The 25,556-nt window shown below is 39.8% G+C and overlaps 1 protein-coding gene and 1 pseudogene across 1 annotated transcript in view; one reads left to right on the top strand and one right to left on the bottom strand.

Moving 5' to 3' along the window:
* Positions 1-25,556, bottom strand: part of LOC110182648 (gamma-aminobutyric acid type B receptor subunit 1-like) — a 101,559-nt gene that overhangs the window by 22,854 nt on the left and 53,149 nt on the right. The window lies entirely within an intron of this gene.
* On the top strand, positions 18,963-21,450 carry LOC147643634 (uncharacterized; annotated as a pseudogene).

Here is a 25,556-nt window from a genome sequence, read left to right as displayed (position 1 = left end):
TGCTCTTTGGAAAGAATTAATACAGTTGACGATTTGGGCGTCCGCTTGGACCCAAAACTTGACTTTATAGATCATATTTCGTCTATGGTGAATAAAGCCAGGGGTGTGCTTGGATTTATTAAACGGCGGTCGAAGGAATTCAATGACCCCAATGTTACTAAATCCTTATATACTTCTTTAGTTCGTCCTATCTTAGAATATGGATGCTGCGTTTGGAGCCCTCAGTACGGCGTCCATAGTAAACGCATTGAGTCGGTTGAAAAGAACTTTTCACTTTTCGCTCTACGCGCTTTAAATTGGGATGCAAACCAAAGATTACCTTCCTACTGTACTAGACTCCTATTAATATACTTGCCGTCCTTAGCCAATCGTAGAACGATGCTAGGGATAACCTTTATTTTTAACCTTATCCATGGTGATGTGGAAAGTGCTGACTTGTTGAGTCAGCTTAATTTCCACGTACCATGTAGAACTACAAGATCCAATATCCCATTAGTGTTGCGCCACTGTAGAACCTCCTTTGAACTGCATGAACCTTTTCGAGTGTTATGTGCAAATTATAATGATTTGTACACACTACTCTCAAACGTAGATAGTCTTTCAAAATTAAATTTTTTAATACTAACACATTTAGTAAACATGAAAGCTCGCCGGTAGTCAATTTCCTCGCATTCTGTCCGATATTTTTCATCGCGCCTACTGACACCTAACCCAAACAGACACGTGTTTGGTGTCATACGGGCCACGTGAGTGTACTGCCCGTAGTGCATCAACGTCCATGACAAAAAAAAAAAAAAAATATTCCGTGCAGAAGACATCCGTCTTCGTCCATCACAACTTGGCTTCGTGGCTTTACCGGATGCACCTGTTAATATTTTGATTGAGTTCGGTATTTTAATTGGTTTTAATTAGCTAGATCGGATAGCTAGTTTAAATTGCCAGCTTTTTTCACCACTTTTCTTATTTTTAGTGAACTTTTTTTTGTTAATTTTTGGAAGTCTTTCGGTAAAGCGATCAAAAACACGTGAACGTCCACAGACAGTTGAAACTTGATCAATAATTGTTCGAATCTGATTTGCTTTTTTTCTTTCTGTTTGTCTTGTAAGAACTGGACACTGCAACGAGCTAAATAGTTTTTAAAACACTGCGCGTTCAGTACGGTAAAGTAAAGATTGAGAACCGGTGATTTTAAATTTAGCATTTAGCCTAGATTTTTTATTTTTAAGTCGGATCAACTCTTAAGTAAGCCAAGGCGGTTTATTCGAGATTGGCGGATAGTAGAAAGGAACACATTCAGTAAAAAATGAGTTCATGGCATTGTAAAAAATACACACGGCAAATGTATAGATCGGCCCATTGTATTCATATATAAAATTATTCCGAAGTTCAAAATCCGTCATGCGAACACAGAACACTATTTTTTTTTTTTTGGTGGACGGTCAGATATATTCTGTAAGTCTGGCCTAATATCGAAAGTCCCATCGAAAGTTGGATGATACGGATCTTCGGGTTGCGTCAAAGGCGCCACCCTTGCTTAACTGACTCTCGCCGGATCTGAGACAAAACAAAGAGCGAGCAAGCGCTTAAGAATTTCGTACGTAGTTGACTTGAGACAGGGAAATGTCAACCAAGTCAGCGATAAAGTCATGTTGTATAGAAGTTAGGAGAATATTGATGGAATTATTTGAGTATCAAATAGCCCCAGGGATATTAAAATCACCTAGAACTACCAACTGGTCTCTATCCGCAAGTCTACTGGAAACCATCTAAATAGCGGAAAGGTGATTCCAATAAATAGGAAGTTCCGACAATGGAGGTATGTAGGAACAGGTTATAAGAATGGAGCTATCATTGCTAGATAGCTTTAGACAAGGGAATTCAACATCGTTGCATTCCTCGAAAGCTAATAATTCTGAAATGAGTGAGGAATCCTCCCGATCTAGCCGATATACTTTGAAAACAGCTGGAAAAACTTCGGAGCTCAGAATCTCCGGCTTTAACCAGGTTTCTGTGAGCACAATAACCCGAGAACCAAACGAAAGGCTATCAGAATAGAAGTTAGGAGACTTACTCAGTAAGTCTCTTGCATTCTGATAGGAAATACCACCATTGATAAGGTTATAAATAAGGGTTATTCCTAGCATCGTTCTATGGTTGGCAAAAATCCTCCAGCTGAACCCTCGACGACGGAGCCGGCTGGGAAATGGGCACTGTATTACCCCGTACAATGGTAATGCAGTGGCGCATGCTCTGTCCTGAGTAATGCAGTATCTAGCTAAGGCTTCGATTCAATTTCTCCCGCTTAAACGGCGGAAGAAATGAATCACTAACCATGGCAAGTGTGTGGTTCCCACCCAGACAGGAGAGGCAACCGGGGCTGGGATGTCAGCCCAAACGTCGGTGGAAGGCATGACTGCTACCACCAGCGGGCACGGAGGGAAACAATCCTCTCTGCGTATCCCCAGCGGTCACGGCTTAGCCGCACGGGTGCCGTTGTCTATACAGACTCGGACCGGGGGAGCGTCCAGCTTTTGAAAGGGGAGGAAGAAAGCTTTCTTCGCTCGCCAGAACCAGGCACCAGCTCTCCGCATAGGGACGGGCTGAAGCATTCAAGCGAGGGGAAGAAGGCTAAGGCGCAGTACAAAGCTGCCCTTCGAATCCAGAGCCGGCTCCGGACAAAAGCTGCCCTATCGGAAGAGGAAGAGGTTAAGCTCAACTGGGTCGAGCAAAGGATCGAGGAGAGCAGGCTGCATTTCGCCAAGCTTCCTAGCATGGCATCAACGGCCGGTTCCGCCAAAAAGGTGGAGGAGATGCATGCCACCCAGCGGCAACGCTATGCCGAGAGTACCATAAAAGACACTCCGGCGAGCAAGCAGCAAAGCGTGCCCAAGGAAGCAGGCCCCACTTGAAGGCGAAAACCCAAAAGTTAAGGTTAATCGCGAGGGCCAGTGAGGTGACTAAACGACATTTGATCGCGGCACTCAATGACAGGAGCGATGAGAAAGGCAAGATGCCCGAGGCGCGGTGGAGGTCATTAGTTACACGGATGGAGGAAGACCCTGTAGCTCCCATGCCCACATTCGATGGTCATCAAATCCTCAAACTACTACGCACCATCGGTAAGCAGAAACAGAACCGCCGTACTCGTACGGAAGGGTCTTCAAGCTAACCTTATGTATCATTTCAGCTCGTACGACCTGACTGTGGTGTTGCTAGAAAGCAAGAAAACGCGCATTAACGGTAGCTTTCTGCTACATGGCACACGATAGGCCAGCTCCAGCGGAAGAACTCAGGAGTCTGGTAGAACCCGGCCCGAAAGATCAGCAACTGATCGTGGCTGCAAACGCCAATGCGCATCACAGCGTATGGGGAAGCCCCGACATAAACGACATAGGTGAGTCACTTTTAGACTTTATTCTCTCTACCAATTTAGATAGAGCAAACGTGGGGGAGGAACACACCTTTGTAAGCCCCACCTCGTCCACCGTGCTAGATATAGCACTCGGAGCGGGACAAAGTTCCATGGTATCAGATTGGAAGGTCCTGGAGAGAGACCATCCTTTTTAGACACAGTCTTCAGAAACCCCCGGAACACTAACTGGGGAAAGTTTCAAGATATAATCTCTCGTAAACTCGCGACGAGTCCGGGAACAAAATCCGATGAAGACATACAAAAGTCCTTAGAGACCCTCTCAAAGGAATTACAGGATGCTCAACACGCATCATGCCCGATTTCAAGAAGCAAGAAAAGGACCAGACCACCCTGGTGGAACAAGGACTTCTCGCTCCAACGCGATTACCTCAGAGAATTCTTAAAACTCGCCAAGCAGGCGAAGGATAATGTAATCAACGAGGTATACAAAATCTCGCTCCAACGCGATAACCTCAGAGAATTCTTCAAACTCGCCAAGCAGGCGAAGGATGATATAATAAACGAGGAATACAAAATCCTTCTAAGAAACTACAAGAAGGAAATACGCAGGGCACAAAGAAGCTCTTGGAGGAACTTCTGCTCCATCATAGAGACGGCCCCAGAAACGGCTTGACTACGGAAGTTGCTTTCAAAGCAACCCATCATACAGAGTCAGCTCAAACGCGACGACGAACGGTGGACTGACGGCAGCGAAGAGGCCCTAACAGCACTAATGCACGCGCACTTCCCAGGTTAAACAGAGATCACCAATGCCAACGAGCACCAGGTACTAGCAACGAAGGAAGAGTATCTCCCAAATGATCTCATATCCTCTAGAGGAATTCAGTGGGCTATAGACTCCGCCGCGGGGATATAAGCATCAGGATAGACAGAATATTTCCAGCCATGCTGCAGGCGACCAAAGAAGTCATTACTCCATGGCTACACGCAATTTACACAGATTTTCTAAGTACGGGCTATATCCCAACCCAATGGAGGACCTCGAGGATTGTCTTCCTACCCAAAGCCGGAAAGACCAGCCACGTCACGCTATAGGACTACAGGCCGGTAAGCCTCACCTCCTTTCTACTCAAGACGCTAGAAATGATGCTGGACTTATACATCCGAAACTATGTGGGCATATTAATGTCAACCAACCGGCATGCATATATAAAAGGGAAATCAGTGGAGACGGCGCACTCAGTTAGATATGTGAGTGGACGGACAAGGTAGGACTCAATATCAATGTGGAATAGACGGACCTCATTTTCTTCACTAAGAAATACAAGGTACCGGCATGGTTCCTCCCAAAAATCAATTCCTTGGACAGCAAGCTGGCATGGTAAGCCAATGTACTAAAGAGGGTGAAAAAGGTCACCATTGCGCTATATGCGCAAGAAGATGCTCTGCAGCACATGGGGCCTCTCACACGCTCTGATGCACTTAGTCTACTTATCGGTGTTGCTTCCGACTTTGCTATACGGAGTCTTAGTGTGGTGGCAAGCCATAAAAAAGAGAACCTACAAAAAGCTTATGGGGAAAACCCAGCGGCAGGCACTGCTCTGCATATCTGGGACGCTGAGGTCAACCCCCACAAAAGCTTTAGAGACTATAATTGGAATTGATTCCCTGGACATCCACGCGCACCTGACCGCGGGAATGGGTGCACAACGCTTAGTAGCGCTAGGAAGTATGTCGTCAAAAGGATACGGGCACAGTTTAATTGGTCGAACCATGAGCAGTGTATCTGACTACATGACGCCTACATCAACATTTATGGGACCTGAAGACTGAAAAACGCTTCAGAACCACGCTCGACACCTCAATATTTACACTGACGGCTCCAAGATGGAAGTAGGAGTTGGAGCGGGCATATACAGTACAGACCCCGAGATGAGGCTATCGTATAAGCTACCAACCCATTGCAGCATATTCCAGGAGGAAGTCTTCGCCATCAGGAAGGCGGCAGAGGCGGTGAGGCGGTAAACCTTTTCGTAGACAGTCAGGCAGCGATTAGATCCATGCAATCGTTAGCGGTCTGTTCCAAAAATGTACTGGCAAGCAGGGACGAGCTAGATATTCTAAGCACGAAAACGTCAGTGCGGATCTACTGGGTTCCTAGCCACCGGGCATAGAGGGAAACGAAAACGAAGACTAACTTGAAAAGGAAGGAGTCGGACTGGCAATTGATAGAACAGAAAACGTCGCAGTCTCTCTAAGAACGCTCCGAAGCGAGTTAGAGAGGCGGGCGGGCGTACGAGCAAAAATCAAGTGGAGAGGAAACTCTATGACTTGCAAAACAACTAAAATCATGTGCAAAGAGCGCAATGACAAACTCAGCCACTACGTACTGCATCTATCCAGAAAAGACTGCAGACTACTAGTGAGAATGCTTCCGGGCCACTGCCTGGCTGCCGCGCATGCAGTCAAGCTGGGCATCACCAACAACGGCAACTGCAGGAAATGCGATGAATCTGAGGCCACTAAAACCTTTGAGCATCTCAACCGTAAATGCCCAGCCCTAACACAGACAAGAGTAAAGCACTTAGGTGCCCCAGTAATGGGATCACTTGTTGATGCCTCCAAAAGGTCGCCAGGTTAACTACTTGCCTTCGTAAAAACTACCGCGCTCCTTAAGGATTTTAACACCATGTAAGATTCTCCAGGACCATGTGAAAAACAACATCCGGATAAATAAGGGCCACACTGGCCTATGATTGGCCCCTCAGGAGGGCCGTCCGGTTTAACCTAATCTAACCTAGTATCGTTCTACGATTGGCTAAGGGCGGTAAGTTTATTAAGAGAATAGGAAGGTAATCTTTGGTTTGCATCCAACAGAGGACTTTTTTGGCTAGACGGTCAGATATATTCTGTAAGTCAGACCCAATATCAAGAGTCACATCGTGAGTTGAATGATACGGATTTTCGGGCTACGTCAGAGGCGCCACATTGGCTAAACTGACTTTCGAAGCATCAGAGACGAAACAAAGATCGAGCAAGCGCTGAAAAGAATTTCGCACATGGTTGACTTGAGACAGCGAAATGTCGAACTAGCGAGCGATAAAGTCAAGTTGTGTAGGAGTTCGGAGAGTATTGGTAGAATAATTTGAGCATCAAATAGCACCAGGGATATTAAAATCTCCTAGAACTACCAACTGGTCTCTATCCGCAAGTCTACTGGAAACCATCTAAATAGCGGAAAGGTGATTCCAATAAATAGGAAGTTCCGACAGTGGAGGTATGTAGGAACAGGTAATTAAAATGGAGCTACCTTTGATAGATAGCTTCACACAAAGGAATGCAACATCGTTGCATTCCTCAAAACAAAACTTAATAATTCTGACATGAGTGAGGAATCCTCCCGATATAGCCGATATACTTTGAAAACAGCTGAAAAAACTTTGGAACTCAGAACCTCCGGCTTTAACCAGGTTTCTGTGAGCACAATAATCTGAGAATCAAACGAAAAGATATCAAAATACGAGTTAGGAGCTATATTGCTCTGATACGAAACACCTAGGGTGTATGTTACTTTTTTTTTGTCGGGATTGGAAAACTTTCTTCGCTTCGAACTCCTTAACAACATGGTACTCTGACCAGAAGTTGGTAGAGCAAATAGTGTTGAAAAAAAAACAACATCGTTGCATTCCTCAAAACAAAACTTAATAATTCTGACATGAGTGAGGAATCCACATAAACGCCTGATATCGCGATCAAGCCGATATACTGTGAACACAGCTGAAAAAAACTTTGGAACTCAGAACCTCCGGCTTTAACCAGGTTTCTGTGAGCACAATAATCTGAGAATCATACGAAAAGATATCAGAATACGAGTTAGGAGCTATCTTGCTCTGATACGAAACACCTAGGGTGTATGTTACTTTTTTGGGTCGGGATTGGAAAACGTTCTTCGCTTCGAACTCTTTAACAACAAGGTACTGTGACCAGAAGTTGGTAGAGCAAATAGTGTTGAAGAGTTCGTTCGGGTCATTTATTTAAAGCGAGAGAGCGAGAGGGTGCGAGAAAAAATTTTGAAACGATTAACTGTTACGAATGCGCAAACAACAACATATGAAAGGGAAGTACTGACTGCATAATTAACTATGAGAAAAAAGACTCGATTTAAAAACACAGATAAGAATAGCTGCATACGCATGCCAAATGAGCTGGAAGTTATTGACACAAAATATAATATTAAACTTATTCCAAGCTTATTACAAATATAAACACAAAACAAGACCGCAAAGGAAAAACATGTCCGTTTACTAGGAAATGCGAAAGAAATCGATGAAATAAATTAACGGAAGATGAAAAGTTTGGATCAAGTCTTTTCAACTCTAACACTTAATGGGAAAAAAGTTGCATAAATATATCTCAAATAAATAGATTCATTGTTTGAGCTAAGAGCACAATTCTTCTTTTTTTCTTTTGTCATTACATTATTTGTTCTTGATTTGTATATACTTGATGTAGTTTGCAGTTAGTCTTATAACGAAATTAAAAAAAAAAAAGATAACCTTTCCATTTTTTAACAGAATTTCATGAGATACAAACATTTTATATTTCTTCAAAAATTAGGTACGATCGACATATGACTGCAACTAAAAATAATAACTTTTCCAGTTTCTTACATATGTATATTCATCAAATTTTAGACCTAGATATTTTATGTTAGAAGTTCGGTTTTAATTTTATGGAAATCCAAGGACTATATCATATAGCTGCCTTGAAAATGATCGGAATGTTAATCTGTAACTGTAACTGTAAATATGATAAATCTAGGTGACTGTAATGAAGATAGAAATTATTTCGTTCTATTTAACACAAAATCTGCAAGTGTGTACAAATTTCGATGTGCCAAAATTCCTTTTTTGTTTTCGTATTCAATTTGAAGTAGATTTGCATGGGACATCGCGCACTAAATATTTTAGAAAGCGCTAGTTCAAATCTAAACTCTAAATTCTAAAACAAAGTATGTCTCTTTCAATGACTTTTTTCATCAATCAATGAAAAGAGTTCTGATCCCACGCTATAATAAAAATAAATTCGAGTGCTGAGTTATGGGAAAGGAGAAAGAGAGAGTGAGAGAGAGAAGTACGAAGAGAAAGAAAACGGCGCTGAACAATAAAACGGGGAAGATTTGGTGTTCCAGTCGCATTTTTTAGCCAAATTCATGCTAACTTTCATGCTTACCCGTTCGGTGGGTAGGACTCACCGTTTATGTAAAGTTCTCATTCGCATTTATTCATGCGTGAGCGGGGTTATTCATGATGCTGAATTCGCTGCTCGACTCATGATCAAATTCACCCTTACCGCTCAGTGGTGTAATTCATGGTGCCGCCGTCGCTTCTCGGATAAAATTTAGGAAAAAATTTCGATTACAAAAAAAAAAAATTTATAAAGCTTCGACTGTTTTACAAGCTAATTTTTTACATTTGTTACGTTTACATTTAGTAAATTATTTTCAAGCATACTCACAAAATTTTTTAGAATATTTTACGACCAACTAGGGATTGAACCTACGTCTAAATGTTTATCAGTCCGGCCGCTTACACATCGCGCCACGCAGACAACTAAAATTGCGTCGGCGATATTCACACAAGTGCATATCGTCTGTGAGAGGGACAAAAACTTGCAACCCCTTTGGGACATTTATTTTTTTGCTCGTTTGATATTTGTCTTTGTCGTCTCGAGGCGAACGCGGCGTGTGGCTTAGGGGTTAGAACAACCGCCTTCCAAACAGACTAGTGCGAGTTTAAGTCCCGCGCGAGGCAAACTTTTTCTTAATTTATTTTTTAATATGTTAATTCAATGAATTTTCTTTTTTTAATATTTTTGTTTTAGTTCAAAAAAAAAATTAAAATAAATCAATAACTGTGGGTAAATAAGATAACAAAATTATACTATGTACAAAAAAGGTAAACAAACTCCTTAAAATATAATACTAAGTTCATATTAATAGTAGAATCCTATTCCATAGATATTTTCCGATTTTAATTTAGACGAATTCGAAATATCTCAAAAGGGAAATACTTGCCTGAGCAATCAGCACAGAATTCTACATTCAACGGAGTAGCGTTCGATTCATGTACATGAATGCCGCGCTTGCCGCTCTGCTGAACTGGGGACAATGCATAAGGCCATCCCTGCTCGACATAGTTTTCTATCTGTATGAAATATAATGTGTGTAGAAATTAATACAGCAATAAATGTAAAAGTTGAAAAACGAATATATAAGAAATTGTGAGGAGATTTAAAAAAAATGTTTGAAGTTTTATATTTTTGAAACTGGACTTGGGCAGAAAATAGTATGGGCAAACTATAGCTAAACGATTCCAGCTTTCAAATGCCAAAAAATCCCATCTGTTTGAGCTGGAACTGTGCATAATAAATAATAGTTAAAAAAAACAACAAAAAACAACGCTTTTATAAATAACCGAACTAAAAAGAAAAAAATAATTTATAATTACAAACAAAATTATTCAATTCAGAGCAATAGTATATAATTATAAACAAGATCACTAAATTCAGAGTTATTAAGCGAATTAAGCGTGGGGTGCATCTATAATCAATGTTACAATTATCTGTAGTGGGAGGATTATGAAAATATAGAAAAATCTTACACCCCACGCTTTTAACTTTGAATTTAGCGATCTTGTTTATAAGTATAATTTAATATGAATTTAATAATATTGTTTGTAATTATAAATTATTTTCTTCTTTTTAGTTCTGTTATTTATAAAAGCGTGTTTTTTTAGTTTTTTTAAACTATGATTTATTTTATAATTTTTAGTGTAGGTACCTATAAACGCGTGTTTTTTTACATTTTTTTAGCTATCAGTTATTTTTTGTATTTTAGTTTGCTTTATCAATAATCGATTTTTGTGGACATGTAATTATGAAATATCTCACGAACTATTTCGTAATCTCACTATTTCAATTAAGGCTCATTTGTTGCATGGGGTTTTTCCTGTTAACTTTGAGCAATCAAGTTCTTCATTGTCTACATAAGCTTGTCCAGCAGGCATGCGCAGATCGCGCGCTAGCTCTGTCTCTCTTACTCCTTTACGGACGATCTATAAAAAAAAGAATTTATCAATCCTGACGATCCTAATCAGAATAATAATTTTTTTTTATCAAATTATTGCACTGTCATCGGTCCTTGAGAAGTTTCAAGTTTATCAGATATTTGGAAACCCTTGAAAATAGTGTTCAAAGATTCCGTTACATACATATGTACATACATACATACATACATCCCGAACTAATAAAAGCGTATTAATAAAAGAACTTAGAAACGTGATCATTACTATTATTTATTGATTAATAATAATATTGATTAATTATGAAATTAAATTGTTAGAAAACAGCAACAAGTAAATTCTAACGGTTAATACGAATTAAGTTTAATAAGAAAAGAAAATACAAATTACTTAAATTATTGAAAAAAATTGAGTATATATTAGTTTATAAAAAATTTCCGCTCAGTGTAGCGATAACTAGGCAAGAAGCTAAGCTTTGACTTTGGTGAAAATATATATATATATAAATGTATATATAGTGACATATCCACAGTCCCATAGACTTTAGCACATGCCTACTTATTCCACATATATGTACACCCATGAATCATCATCGAATGACCATAAAGTCATTGGACACCACAACTCCACACGAGTTCGACAGTAGAATAAACACAAGTCCCCAGTAGTAGACTAAACAATTTTATTGTCTAAACATCCTTTCCTATTTGTCGCGTTCACACGCTCAAAGTTCGGACTCGTTAGCTCGAAAACAAAATTATCAAATTTCAAAAGAGCACTTGTATCCAAGAGCGAATGCACTTGAATCCAAGAGAAATTAAATAATCAATTAAGCTCTCTCTTAGAATCTTTCGAAATCAATCAAGATCCTCAAAAGCTCGAAACCGAGGTTTGATCGTCACCCATCCTAGTTCAATAGTTGAGTTCAGTTTGAGACAAATTATTCGGTCGGTGTTCTTCATACATACAAATATCTTGTAACTTATTTCGGTTAAATAAAAATAAAATATATTTTTTTTAACTTACGAAATACCAAGTATTTAATTGGCGCAGTCGGTAGGATCAAAAATTAAAATAATCCTTTCAGTACGGTATTGGTCAACTTAAAGGATAAGCTATACAACTAGCTATCCAGACCAACGAATTGAAATAGTGATTAAAAAAATTGATCCGCTAAAGAATCTACGTGCAAGTAGTATTCTAAATCGAAAATCCCGTGCGGTCGGAAATAAAGTTCAAACCCGAATTTTTAATTCTGTGACTTTTAATACAACCAAACCAAAATCCCGTGCGGTCAGAAATAAAGTTCAAATCCGAATTTTTAATTCTGTGACTTTAAAATAAAACAAAACCAAAATGGCAACAGTGCAACAACTCTCCGAGCTACACTTAAATCAATTGCTGAACCAAATTAAGGAGCTGCATTATTATGATGGCACACCAGGAAAGCTGTCAATATTCATCAACCAGGTGGACCAATTGCTGACCCTGTACCCAACACAAGATAATCGGCAAGCTCATATAATCTACGGCGCTATAAAACGAGTAATAGTGGACAACGCCTTAGAAGCAGTAATTCAAGCAGGAGCAACATCATGGATGGAGATCCGGGAAACCCTTTCCACTTCATTTAAGGATCATAGACCATATGTAACACTGATAAAACAACTGGAGGAAACACCATATTCAGGAAGCATCAGTAAGTTCATCCAGATGCTGGAAGCACAGCATCGCAATATCTTTGATAAGCTAGAACTATAATGTAATCCCGTAATTAAGAGCAATTATTCCGATATGTTAAAATGGACTATCAAGTCTACAATCGATAAGAAATTACCAGATAGAATGTACATGTCGTTGGCTCGTTAGGATATTGACATTATCCCAAAGTTAAAACAAGCCACTATGGAACTTGGTCTTTATGACGCAAATCCTGAAGATATGTATTTTCAAAAATCTCACGATTATAATCTCAGGAATAAGGGAAATAAAAATTTAAATAATAATCAAAGATATTACAATAACAAACATAACACAAATTCTAACTATTCATCTACGTCACAAAATAATAATCAAGCCAGTAACTCGAATCGAAATACCCAGAATCGAAACCCAAATAACCCTACTATTGTTGACCCACAAGTTTATCACAATTTTAGGAACAAGTTAAATCAAGGTAGGCAGAATAATCCATTAAACCATCAGCCCTCTACTTCACACAACCCGGGTAATAATGGTCCCGTTAAAAGACAAAGAGAAAGTAGTAGTGGACAGACTAAAATGGAGGTAGACGTAAATTTTCATCAAACTGCCTCGGAAACCTCGGACACGGGAGAAGAGGTAGAATCAGTCCATATGTAAGAATTACGTATGAGAACAATCTTTACAAAGGTATGATTGACACAGGTTCGTCCATCAATATCATTATTGAGAATTTTGTAAATTTGAAGGAAACTAAAGAAAACCTCAAGGTATACACAATTAAGGGTCCAATAATACTAATGAAAAGCATAATGATTAAACCCAATAGAGTATGTCCGTTTGAACAAAAGTTCTATGTGCATAATTTTTCTCAAAAATATGATTTCCTGTTAGGTCGTCAATATTTAGAAGATACCAAAGCAAAGATTGATTATGAGAAGGAGACTGTAACCTTAGGTTCAAAAACCTATAAATTCAGATACGAGGATAAGAAGGGCGAGACCGCATCAACTAGATGCCTTGACCCAATCAAAAAGGGCGAGACCGCATCAACTATATGCCTTGACCCAATCAAAAAGGGTGAAACCACACTAAAAAAGTGCCCCAGTCCAAAAGACAAAAAGGTTAACTCCAAAATCAAACAAAAAGTGGAGAAGACCGCACCCCTAAAGTGCCTTACTCCGAAAAACAGTAAAGATGCCGAGGGTTCAGATGCAATGCAATCCAATCCTACATCGATTACTGACGAAACAATTAACTTCGCGATCAATAATGAATTACGCGAATGTAACGAGTTTAGGCTCGAACATCTCAATGTTGAAGAAAAGGAATGTTTAAAGAAGGTCCTATACCAATATAGAGACATTCAGTACAGAGAAGGTGAGAATTTGACTTTCACTAGTACCATTAAACATGTTATCCAAACTCAACATGAAGATCCGGTTTATCGCAAACCATACAAATACCCCCAGAGTGTTGATCAGGAGGTAAATAAACAAATTAAGGAAATGATAGAGCAGGGCATTATCCGAAAATCTAAGTCCCCCTATTGTTCACCCATTTGGGTAGTTCCAAAGAGGGCAGACGCCTCAGGTAAACCGAAATTCAGATTAGTAGTCGACTATAGGAATCTTAACGAAATAACAATAAATGATAAATTTCCGATTCCTAGAATGGACGAAATACTTGACAAACTGGGAAGATGTCAGTATTTTACTACTATCGATCTAGCTAAAGGTTTCCATCAAATTCAGATGGAGGAAAAATCTATTGCAAAAACAGCGTTTTCAACCAAACATGGGCATTACGAATATACCCGCATGCCCTTTGGCCTTAAAAATGCACCGGCAACTTTTCAGAGATGCACGAACAACTTGTTAGAAGATTTAATCTACAAGGATTGTTTGGTATACTTGGATGATATCATAATTTATTCCACTTCATTGGAGGAACATATTTTATCATTGAAGAAAGTCTTTGGAAAATTAAGGGACGCTAACTTAAAATTGCAGTTAGATAAATGTGAGTTCATGAGGAAGGAAACAGAATTCCTAGGACACATTGTCACTACTAACGGAATTCGGCCTAACCCAAACAAAACGAACGCAATCACAAAATTCCCATTACCAAAAACTCCTAAACAAATAAAATCATTTCTAGGATTATATGGATTCTATCGCAAGTTCATTCCTAACTTTGCTAAGGTAGTTAAACCTATGACCCTAAAGTTGAAAAAAGGAGCGGTAATCGACACCAAACGCAGAGATTATGTAGAGCCATTTGAAAAACTAAAGGTATTGATAACTTCAGACCCGATTTTAATCTACCCTGATTTCTCAAAACCCTTTTCTCTAACAACTGACGCTAGCAATATAGCAATTGGAGCTGTTTTGTCACAAAACCATAAGCCCGTATGTTACGCAAGCAGAACGCTAAACGAACACGAAATAAACTATGCTACTATCGAAAAAGAATTGTTAGCTATAGTTTGGGCAACTAAATATTTTAGGTCATATCTATTCGGAAGGCCATTTTAAATATTAAGTGATCACAAACCATTGGTGTGGCTTAACAACATAAAGGAACCTAACATGAAACTACAAAGGTGGAAAATCAAATTGAATGAATTTGATTACAAAATTAAGTATCTTCCAGGCAAAGAAAATTATGTAGCGGATGCTCTTTCCCGCACAGTAATAGAAGAAGCCATGGTTGGCGAAATTGCTGATAGCATGGATGCAACAATTCATAGCGCTGCTGAAGATAACTTAAATTACATCTCCATCACCGAAAGACCCCTAAACTATTTCTCCAGACAAATAGAAATGGTAAAAGGAGATGTAGACACAGTTAACACGAGTCATTACTTTCAGAAATTAAAAATTAAAATCACATATAAAGAAATGACAATCGAGTTAGCTAAAAACCTCATCAAGGAATATTTTTGCACAAAGAAAAGCACTATTTATTTCCCAGATGACGGCGACTTTCTGATATTCCAAAGGGCATATATCGAAATCATAAGCCCTAATTGTTTCACAAAATTGCTGCGATGTACTCAGAAGTTAACTGATATTCTGACGTATGCAGAATTTAAAGATCTAATCTTAAAGAAACATAAGGAACTTTTACACCCAGGTATAGAAAAAACCATTAATTGGTTTAAAGAAGAATATTACTATCCTGACAGTCAGAAACTCATTCAGAATATTATCAATGAATGCGAAGTTTGCAATATAGCTAAAACTGAACATAGGAATACAAAACTTGTATTCGAAACGACACCCGAAGTCCTAAACGCTAGAGAAAAATACGTGATTGATTTTTATCTAACAGGGAACCAAATCTTCCTATCCTGCATAGATATCTATTCGAAATTTGCTACCCTAATCGAAGTAAAGAGTAGAGATTGGCTAGAAGCAAAAAGAGCCCTCATGAAGATATTTAATGACATGGGAAAACCGCAAGAAATAAAAGCAGATAAAGATTCAGCGTTTATGTGTATAGCATTGCAAAACTGGCTAAAATCAGAAGGTGTAAATATAACCATCACAACAAGCAAAAACGGTGTATCCGAAATAGAAAGATTTCATAAGACCGTAAATGAGAAGCTGAGAATTATTGGTAGTGAACAATATATAGAAGATCGATGCACAAAATTTGAAACGATCCTATACGTTTATAATCACAAAACAAGGCACAATACCACCAAAAGAACTCCAGCAGACATTTTTCTATACGCAGGTAGCCCTGATTTTAATGTACAACAAAACAAAATTAACAAAATTGACCAGCTTAACAAAAACAGACATAGTTCTGATGTTGATACGAAATACAGGCAATCACCATTAGTCAAAAGTAAGGTGACCAACCCGTTTAAGAAAACAGGTCAAATTAGACAAGTGGATGATAAACACTTCGAAGAAACAAACAGAGGCAGGAAAATCGTACATTACAAGTCCAAGTTCAAGAAACAAAAGAAAACTAACAAAAGTAAATACGATAATTCGAGACCCGTCGAAGAAGATTAAAAGATGCCCCGTATTCCCCATAATGATTATAAGTCTGGCAATCATCGCTCTCATCACCGTAGCCCAAGGCAATAGCATAGAAGTAAACACAATAAGTGCTAAGAATGGATACCTATTATTTCAGACAGGAGTTACGGAGATACCAACGAGTTACGAATATCATTACTTAAGCATAAACATAACTAAGACCATGTTAATGTTTGAGAACTTGTTGGATGAAGCGAAACATTTTCCTGACGTAATCCAAATAGATTACTTAGTTGAAAAACTAAAACGGGAAATAAATGGTTTGAGAATAATCAAGAGAACCAAACGAGGTCTAGTAAATATTGTAGGAACAGCATACAAATATTTATTTGGCACACTAGATCAAGACGACAGAGATGAGTTAGAAAGCAAAATTAATAACTTGTCAGAAAATTCCGTTCAGAATCATGATTTGAATATGATTATTGATGTGATTAACAGCGGGATAGATATCATTAACAAATTCAAAATTGAAAACGAAAAACAACAACAGGTAGCAGTACTTATTTTCAATTTACAACAATTCACTGAGTATATTGAAGACATAGAAATGGGTATGCAACTCACGAGACTGGGAATCTTCAATCCGAAGTTACTTAAACATGATTATTTAAAGCAAGTAAATTCCGAGAAAATGCTAAAGATTAAAACATCCACTTGGCTAAAAACAGATACAAACGAAATTTTAATAACTTCCCATGTTCCTACTGAGATAACAAAAGTCCCAATATTCAATATAGTTCCATATCCTGATGAGTCCAACTACATCCTTACTGAATCCATATTTGATAAGTTTTATATTTACGAAGATAAGGTCTATAATACACACACAGGTAAACCAATTTTCGATAAGTGTTTAATAGGAATTATTAAACAAGAACCTACTGAATGTAAATACACTAAAACACACAAAGATTTCCAAATCAATTATGTTGAACCAAACATATTAGTCACCTGGAGCATTCCGGAAACAATTGTTAATCAAAATTGTATCAACAATTGACTTTCTATACATGGAAACAACATTATTAAAATAAAGAATTGTACTATGCAAATAGATGAATTCATAATTTCAAACAACCTTGCAGATTTTACACAGTCAATTTATATTGTAAACAACATTACCAAAATAGAACCTTTGGCATACATTCAGACAAGAGATATAATTGAATCCCATGTAAAATATTACAGCATATTTCAAATCATAATATAATTAAATATAAGAAAACACAAGAAGAACAACCGATCCCGGAACAAATTGTAAATGATCAGATCATACCGGAAAATAACATTATGATTTATCCCACGTTCTCCGCCTGAGGACAGGTTAAATTCAAAGGTTGGGGGAGTGACATATCCACAGTCCCATAGACTTTAGCACATGCCTACTTATTCCACATATATGTACACCCATGAATCATCATCGAATGACCATAAAGTCATTGGACACCACAACTCCACACGAGTAAGACAGTAGAATAAACACAAGTCCCCAGTAGTAGACTAAACAATTTTATTGTCTAAACATCCTTTCCTATTTGTCGCGTTCACACGCTCAAAGTTCGGACTCGTTAGCTCGAAAATAAAATTATCAAATTTCAAAAGAGCACTTGTATCCAAAAGCGAATGCACTTGAATCCAAGATAAATTAAATAATCAATTAAGCTCTCTCTTAGAATCTTTCGAAATCAATCAAGATCCACAAAAGCTCGAAACCGAGGTTTGATCGTCACCCATCCTAGTTCAATAGTTGAGTTCAGTTTGAGACACGAAATTATTCGGTCGGTGTTCTTCATACATACAAATATCTTGTAACTTATTTCGGTTAAATAAAAATAAAATATATTTTTTTTAACTTACGAAATACCAAGTATTTAATTATATATATGTTATCAGATAAGCTTTGCAATCATTTTTAAAATATTAGTTTTTAATTATATGAGGGGCTTATAAGGCTACGTGTGTAGCGAGTAAAACAAAGAGAGAGATAATCAGCACGCATTAGTTTTTACTTGTATTTTGGCTGCAGGTCCAATTTCGAAAGATCTTTGGACGGGGGTTACAGCTAAAAATTTATTAGGATTCGTTTTTATGCTTGCAAACTTATTATTATGTATATTTAAAAGAAAGTCGTGTTAGTTACACCACTTATCAACGGATGACCGTGTCATCTTGCGTAACTGTGTACACCATCGGTAGTGCGAATATAGTCTCCAGGTGAGGGCGGCTGGAAGGAGGTCCCCAGTCGAGGCTCGACCGGGGATGCTGAACAATTGTAGTCGGGCAGACTTACTCAAGTCTTTAATCAGCCTCCCCTCAAGTCAGGTGTGTGACGCGACCCGTGCACACTGACTTCCAGGTTCGCAGCTGAGGGGTTAATCCAGCTGTGTCTGCACGGAGCCTTCCCAGGGCCAGGCAACCCTGGGTCGTAAGTGGCCTTGCCGCAGCTTTGGGGCGAAGCTGCGGTCGACGTGTCTTCAAAGCCCCAAACCCCCTCTGGCCCGCTGCGTTTGCCAAGCAAGCAAAGCGGGCGTTCATGAAATGATATGAATACAACAAACCGAGCTTCGGAACTCCCGGGAGAGGATAAGCCCCAAAAACAGTCGACGATGGACGAGAAGGAGATGCTGAGGCCGAGATTGGTCGCGGCATCTCACATAGTATCGGAGACTGACGAAGAAGAGTCGCAATCCCCAATCAAAACACACAGGTGGGGCTCAGTTGGGCACCACCTCAGAGATGGCAAAAATGTCGCACCATCAACGACGAGCGAGGGTCAACAAAGCCGCTTTGTTCTCGGTAAGATAGCTAAGAACGAGGCTGAGGGCAAGACCGACCTTCGGGACGCCGAGGACAAGGCTAAATTCCTTGCGGGCATCGCAGAATTCGAGTCTTACAAAACGGCAAGCCCATCGGCTTTCCAGCCCTCTAAGGCGAAGCGCATTCGGTCACAGAAAGTGAGCGAGAACGCATCTAAGAGGGCGAAGGACCCACAGCACTATCTGGAATTTGATCCGTTTTCGTGGCCAAAACTCAAAACTCGCGAGTATTCAAATTTCCGTATTTTCATTGATACCATGTTAAGAAACGATCAAACTGCTATGTTACATACCTAAAATGTTAACTTAACAGTTCCATGTTAAAAATTGGTATATCTCTAACAAAAAACATGAAATAACAAAAATAAATATTAATTCTTCAGGTTATTACTATGTGTTATGTTGCGTGTTGCGTACGTATTTTTCTACAAATTTGTACATTTAGCAAGAGGTGTTCGTCCGCTTGTCACTTTTGGAAAGAAAGTTGAACTTTCCAAAGGGTTTTAAAAAAATGTTCAAATTGTACCTGTGAATTTCCATATACATGTTGTTGGTTTGAAAATTCTGAATCAGCAACATCTGATCAGAAATGCAGAACTTCTAGTAGTGTGGCGTAAGCAAGAGTGGTTCAATTCCTCCGGAAATAAATTGTGGAATAAGCAAACTCGTCAGAAAATACGGTTTTAAAGGCCGTTAAAACTGATATCGACATAAGGGAAGTCGAACATACATTATTTTTGTATTATAATAATGAAATTTATGACAATGATGAAGTTAATAATTAATATGTAGAATAAGAAAAAAAAAAGTTCTTCTTGAATAACTTCTATATTTATTATCCGATATGAACCAAATTTGCAAGACACATTTGAGATAAAAAATGCATCCTGTGTTCCAAAATTTGGGTCTCTAACTTGATAAATTGCTTGAAATATTAATATTTTTTTCGATTTCTGTAGCCGAAGGGGTCGTTGACACGCCCACTTTTCTAAAATACCTTCCTATAGTCATAATCATCATTATACAAGAAACCTGCAGTGAAAAATTGTAATAATTTCAAAAATTTTAATTTTGGCCACGAAAACGGGTCAAATTCCACATAGTGCACAGGGCAAACCGAGAGCTACAAACTTTGTCAGCAAAGCAAAGAAATTTTGCGAGGTGGCCAGAGGCAGTCTGGCTATGGCTCTGGTGGACTAGCAACATGATGACGGTCGCCTGCTGTCGGAGAAGTGGGAGGAGATTGAGGCCAAGTTGGCCGACATGGTAACCGATAGGTTAGTTAGCATGCCGACCGGTCCCATCCCCTCCTTCGACTCCTCAGAGGTGTTCAGGGGGCACCGGGTCATTAGATGTGACGACGGGCTTTCCCGGAGCTTCCTGGCGGATTGTGTGGCTAAGATTAGCGACACTTGGACTGGCCTTAAGATTAGGCTAGTCCACGATAGGTAGATCCCAAGAAGACCCAGAGCTCGCATCTGGTTACCGAAAGGGCAAACCGGCCACGCCTGGGTGAATGCCTGTTTTAGGGCTCAGAACCCAGACGTCCATACAGAGGACTGGACCATCCTCAGAGCTGAACAGGAGATGAAGGTGAGCCAACCTTTTCTCCTGATGATTGACCAGCGCTGCCTGCCGCAGCTGGAGGCCAATAACTACATGGTGCGGTACCCCAACTATAATCGATGTTGATGTTAAGATCGCACGCTTCAGCTAATCTTACGATCCTTGTAAGGGAGAGGTATATCGACATCGGTATGATACAGAAGTCTTGGACCAGGGACGGGCAAGTCGCTGGACTAAGGATCCCAGGATACATACTACTATGCACAAACTCGAATGGTAGGTCGAGAGCTTGCATAGTAATTAAGAATCATTTTAATGCTTTTCTCTGTCCCAATCTCAGCACACCTGGCCTAGCAGTGGCCAGATTCGTGGCGGCGGATAAGAGCGGAGTATAAATCGCATCGGCACACATGGCCCATGACGAGCCGGCCCTGCCGGTATGTATCAATGGTAATACGCCGACCTTTATCTTTCCAAGCACGGACAATTTTCAAGGTTGGGAGGAGGTGTTAGATCTCACCTTGCAAATTGAACACGGTAAGTTGAGAACTGGAGGGTATCGACAAAACACTCTTTCTCAGACTATAGATACATTTTCTTTGACCTAACGGCACCAGTAAGCAAACAGGTACCAAGAAGAAACACCCGTAAGACGGATTGGAACAAATTGAGCAAAATTGTTAAACTTCAGGAGGATCAATATACAATCCACCTCAAAGGCACTCGACAAGGAGTTGGAGGACCTCATGAACATCCTAAACAACGCCTTCCAAGGGACATCTAAGCTATCATTTTCGAAGACGCAGTACCCACCGTGGTGGACAAAAGTACTAAGCGAACTCAGAAAGTGAGCGCGAAAGTCTTTCAACACCAGATATGTTACCCGAGAATGGGAGCCATACAAAGAATCACAAAAAGCTTACAAAAAAGCAGTATATAAGGCCAAGAAATAATCTTGTCAAACCTACTGCGAGTCACTAGAAGACATATTGGAGACAGCGAGATTTAGCAAGATTCCCGCCAAAAGGACACATAAAGCACACGCCAACGAAAGACATCATAACCACATCCAGGAGTCGCTTGGGGACATCAACACTCGGATGCGCAGCACGCGTACCGTAAAGGCAAGTCAACAGCACTGCTGTTGAATGAAAGTCAAGGCACTGGAACAGAAGCAATTCACGATGGTCGCCTTCCTAGATATCGAAGGGGCGTTTAATAACATGAACCCCGACTGTATCCTGTGCTCTCTCAACTTGTTAGGTATTGAGAGAGGCTTCAGAGAGTGGATCGGGACTATGCTAAAGAGCAGAACGATCACAGCCGAACTGAGTGAGACTCACCTCACGCGGCCTATGAAGAGAGGCACACCTCAGGGCGGGGTTCTATCGCCCCTACTTTGGCTCATAAATATGAACGCCTTAATGACAGATCTCAATACGGGTGGAGTAGTAGAACCATAGAACTAGTATTAGAACCATACTCTGACGTTATTAGCGAAATAATGACAGGTGCGCTGGGTCGCTAAAATAAATGGGCAAAAACCTGCGGACTAGGTATCAATCCCACTAAGACGGAACTTATGCTCTTTACAAGAAGAACGAAGATACCACCCTTCAAAATGCCTAGTCTAAACGGCATGGAGTTAAAACTAGCGGAGCGAGCTAAGTATCTAGGAGTTATTTTGGACAAAAAGCTCATGAAAGGAAAACATTGCACAAAGAGTAAGGAAGGCAAGCGATGCGTTCTACTCCTGCTGGAAAATGTTTGGGAACAGATGGGGACTGCACCCAAAGATAATTATATGGCTCAACACAGCAGTCGTACGGCCAATACGAACATACGGGGCCCTAGTATGAAGGCCGGCACTAACTAGGATATACAACAGAAAGAAACTGACACGGATACAACGGGCAGCGAGTGCGGGGGCCGTGGGTGCAATGCCCTCATGCTCCGCGGCTGCCTTCAACGCTATCCTGAATATAATGCCGATAGAACTGTTCGTGAAGGACATTGCAACAAAAAGCGCAGTGAGATTGAAGGGAAGCAATTGCTGGAGGGAATACGGCGCCGGGCACGGCAAGATTCTTGTGAGCAGCGGTATAAATGCAAACATAAAGACTGACTACATGATGGCGGAGTTGAACTTCGGGAACGCATTCTCGAACTCATATCCAACAAGGGAAGACTGGAGCAGGGACAATGTGTTAGTAGAGAACAAAGTGTTCCTCTACACCGATGGCTCCAAAATAAGCTGTGGCGTAGGGGCTGGGATCTACGCTGAGAAGTGGGGAATTGAAAAGGCATTCATTTTCTCAGACACAGCGACGGTCTTTCATGTTGAATTACTAACCATAAGGGAAGTAGTCGAACTCTCCCTAAGGCAGGACCTCAGGGACACCAAGGTACGGTTCTACTCGGATAGCCAAGCGGCTATAAAATCCCTAGCTGCCGTGATATCAAACTCACGGCTAGTGGCAGAATGCAAGAAGGCCCTTAATAGACATACTGATAAAAATGAGGTACAAGTAACCTGGGTACCGGGACACAGCAAGATCCCGGAGAACGAAAAGGCAGGCGAAAGACCCGTGCAGGGCTAAGTACATTAGGACATAAGGACATAGAATTACCGATCTTCCTAAACGCGATCCATGACCACTTCAAGCAGATAGCTATCAAGGATTGGCTAAGTAAGAGCGAGCACAGATGGAGTCACTGGAAAGCATAGGAAAGCTGAAGGTATCGGCAATCTTAGGTTTCCTTACAGACTTTGTTTGGTATTGATAGTAATCAGGACCACCAACAACAAACAGAGGGAGTGGAACAAAAAGGAGCTTAGCTGTACTTGGAGGCTCTAGTATTGGGCCTCACCTCTGAAACCCACCTACCTACACCACTTATAACTCAAGAACGGCAGAACAGATTTCGGTAAAAATTGGTAGGGTACTTTTTATTCCGTTTGACAGCGTTCCCATGTGACTTGACATGCAATGTCAGTCACTATAAAACGTGGTATAACAAAAGAGAATCAGACTTGAAATAACATACCGCAAACAAAAGCTATGTCAAACAGTCTTGAAATGTTCGGGAGGTCTAGGGAAGGTTTAAAGGGCGAGAATAGAACAATTGACTGGAACACAGTAAAAACAGCCCTTTTTTTCCACTAACAAAAAAAAAAATGTAATAGTCACAACCGATTGGGATAAAAAACCGCCAATGTGCACTTTGTGATAGATTTTTTTGTATTAATGTTTGCTATTAGACGAACTAACATTAGACGGCGTAAACGTGCTACACATGGGCAAAAGAATATTCGTAATAATCAAATATAGGATAAACGTGCCTAATAAAATGCAATAAGACGGACCAGAATAGAAAAAATTTTAATAAAAGAAGACAACATGTAAATTTAGACTTGAATCGCGCTGACTTTGGCAAAAATTCGGTCAAGATCACAAATAGCAGTGGCTGCATCATCTGGCATTGCAGACACGTTGTTGAATGTGGTCGAACTGCACATTCCGCATTGATGCTGTCTTTCAATCTTCTTTCGTCTGAAAATCCAACGTGCGCCATGACCAAAAGTTCGGCGACAGCTAAATTTATGCGAGAATGTAAAATTCTCGCTAAAGGTTTTTACAGGTGATTCAAGATTTATTGGTGGAGCTTTAACATTGTTCTCCGGCTGTCAATAATGCTTGCCTGAAATCGTCCGCTTTGTGTTGTCAAAAAATTTAAAATAATTACGGACTTGAGTCACCTTACAACTGTTGGCGCTTGGCAATGGCAATATTGAACTTGTTTTATGTCCCAGGAGCTCCGCCGCATAATTTACTAACTACAACTAATGGTATTCAAATAAATTTAAAGAAATTTTAATTAGCTGCATTTATTATTACTCCGGAGTTAAATAAATCATTTAAGCCGATCTTCATTGCCATTAACATAATTAATTAATTAATTTCGAATGCACTGAAGATAAGGGGCGTTATTTTCACTTATTAAAGTTTTTGTTTAACTTAATTTTAAGGTTCATGATGCCAATGTACAGAAAAATTACACTGCCTTTTGGTCTCTGCCTATGCGCTTAGGAATTGAGATTGTTGGCTGGATTTAGTTAAGTTAGTAATGTAGCACAAAATTGAAGTCAAATGGATGTTAGTGTAGGGCGAAGGCGGAAGCGCAATAAAGCTCTCTCGCGCTCTCCGCGAATTTGCCTCGCCTTTCCCAACCATCATGTAAGCTAGGCTAAGCAAGAGCATGTAAAAATAGAGATTATTCGCAATTTTGATCTTGAAACTCGAGCACGAACTTTACGTTTGTCGATTGTCAAAAATCGTCGGTAAAAAATAAATGTTTGATAAACTAAATGAGAAATTCAGGAATGCTCGATCAATGAAGAGGGGTGATGCCTTGGGGATCCCCGAATTCTATAGATTGAAAGCGCCTCATACACGTGTGTCCACAAATTCGGGCCAATTAATTGAGCTGTGGACAACCGAATTTTCACGTAAAAATAGTGTAGTGTGTACACATATAAACAATACCCACTGTACCAAGGGAATTTAAGGGAAACACACTGTAACACTTTGTTGATGTGTTTACGTAAACCCAAAGCATGGTTCGAGCTGGCCGTAATGCGATAACGCGATTTATGCCTTGAATAAAATTTGTACATAAGTCACCATATTCCTATGGCTGGAATTCAAATATATTTCAAGTGAATACAGCAGCAAAGAGCATATATTTACATGTATGTTATACATAAATGCTGCCGCGTCGCTGCCGGCATTCTTTGCAGCTCCAATTAGCTCTAAAGTTCTTTGTCAGATATAAGCCAAATTAATCAATAGAGAACCACTGATCCTAATAAATGCTTCTTATACCAAATCTGGAGGTAAAAAAAAAAACCTGCATGAAAACCACGGTGCAAAGACCGGTAGCGGCCCCGCCTTTG

Source organism: Drosophila serrata, unplaced genomic scaffold, assembly GCF_035046125.1.
Source record: "Drosophila serrata isolate PLE 108 unplaced genomic scaffold, ASM3504612v1 contig_255, whole genome shotgun sequence".
Lineage (NCBI taxonomy): Eukaryota > Metazoa > Arthropoda > Insecta > Diptera > Drosophilidae > Drosophila > Drosophila serrata.
Note: the sequence above shows the minus strand (reverse complement) of the source record. Positions and strands in the feature narration are given on the sequence as shown.